Below are 2500 nucleotides of genomic sequence, written 5' to 3' on the forward strand. Positions count from 1 at the left end.
AAAGTACTTGAGCAGGAAAGTAGAAAATCAGAGTGATCCGCGTGTGGCAACATCGCCGTCGGTTTCCATGTTCCGACATCACGGTAGTCTGACACCGAGACAATTTTCTTAATAATAAAATGATCCAATTTGCACACGACATGACACAATTTTAAAGTGTCACAAAATGTATCTTATGATAATGCCAGACGCTGTTGGTTTTCAATCTAAGAAATATTTTGATTTTTACAATTTTTTCTGGCACCTCCCACCCCAGGCCCCCACCCCTACGCCTGTCACAACAATACTATACGTGCGCTATGTTGTTGTTTTATTTCATCTAATTGTATTATACATAAAAATATATATTGTAATATATTATAATATATTATATATCATATTATATTATATTATTTTATTTCATATAATATAATATTTTGTATTATATTATATCATATTATATTGTATTGTATTGTACTATATTGTATGTTATATAACATTATATCATACTATATTATATTATATTATATTATATTATATTATTCTATACTAATATTGTATCATACTATATTGTATTATATTATTTACTATATTATATTATTCTATATCATAATATATTATTTTACATTATATTATATTATATTGTATCATATATCATATTATATCATATTATATTCTATATTATATTATAATATATTATATTATGATATATTATATTATTCTATACTAATATTGTATTATATCATACTATATTATATCATATTGTATTATATTATATATTATATTATATCATATATATCATATTCTATCATATATTACATTATATCATATATATCATATTCTATCATTATATTATATTACATTATATCATATATGTTACATTATGTTATGTAATATATTACATTATATAATTATATTACAAAATATTATGTTATTTTACATCTTATATCATGTTATATTGTATTGCATATTACATTATATCATATCATAGTATATTACATTATACTATATCATATTATCTTATATCATATCACACTATAACATATTATATAATAAATTATGAAATATATCACATCATATATCAGTTCAAGTCACCTTATGTTATGTTATATTTTGTTACCATATGTTATAAACTATATCATATTATATCATATTGTATTGCTCAATATTATATTGTATAATATTGTTTTATAATACATTATATCGCATTGTACTATAATGCATTATACTATATTGAATTTTATTATTGTGGGCAAATTGATCAAACCTTTCGAGAGTTGAATAAAATATTGACAGATTTTGAATGATGGTGGAGAAAGATATGAGGAAATAGTAGGAGAATTTAACGCCGACTTTTCGACCTCACTGTGAGGTCGAAACGTCAGCGTTAAATTCTTCTACTATTTCCTCATTTCTTTCTCCACCATCATTCACTATCGAGAGTTGTTTGGAATGGGAAGGAATGGTGTATGCATGGAAGCTTCCTCATAGAGACCGTAGGGACTATCATCCTCGCTGGAGTAAGGCCCCCAGTGACGCCGAGGACATTGTGTTGCATTGTATCATAATCCATTTTTTTTTTACTTTATTATATTTAATTAAATTTAATTTTATTTCATATGTTCAATTTTATTTTATTTCATTCTTTTTTCGTTTTATCTTTTCTCGTTTTTGTTGAATATAGTTGATACTATTCTGTTTTAATCGACTTTATTTCATTTCAATCTATTTTGTTTATTTTCTACATTTTCCTTTATTTTGGATCTAACTTTATTCTACAACTTATTCTATTCCTAGTCTGATGAACATTAGTTTTCCACAGTGTTTACATAGAATAGACGGAGAAAACACCCCCGTAAAGCCCCCCTACACACTGTCGGTCATGATTGCACAATATTCATGATTGCGCAAGCATATCCTGTGTGAGTGGGTGTGATTGAGTGTTTGCGCAGATGATTGAGGAATTTCCAACACGGTTTGATTTCGTAAGCTCAAGCATAGTAGTTACACCATCATGAGTGATAGTTAGTGGCGATGATTGCGCCAACAGCTCATTCTTTCCTTTGTTATAACCATGGCGAGCACACAGGACACTCAGGAATTTTGGAGGGAGTTCATCCAACTCCACAAACTCCAAGAGGTAAGTAATGATTGCTCAATCTTACTGATAGTGTGTGGAACAAATACTGCTTGCACAATCTCGATGACTGTGCAATCATGATTGACAGTGTATAGGGGCCTTAACTTTCAGAACACCCTTGAGAGTGACTCCTTTTCTTTCACAATTTGTGTGTGTGTGTGTGTGTGTGTGTGTGTGTGTGTTCGCGCGCGCGCGTGTGCGTGTGTGTTTAACTGATAATGGTATTGGTGATAATGATAATGATATTGGTGGTGATAATAAAGATAATGATATTTGTGATAATGATAATGATTCAGTCACTGAGCTAACAGCGATACTGAAATACATCGACAATATGCAATATGTACTAATCTTAGGGCGAGTCTTATATAAATACATAAC

This window comes from Oratosquilla oratoria, chromosome 26 (assembly GCF_046742065.1).
Source record: "Oratosquilla oratoria isolate Oo_2021 chromosome 26, ASM4674206v1, whole genome shotgun sequence".
Lineage (NCBI taxonomy): Eukaryota > Metazoa > Arthropoda > Malacostraca > Stomatopoda > Squillidae > Oratosquilla > Oratosquilla oratoria.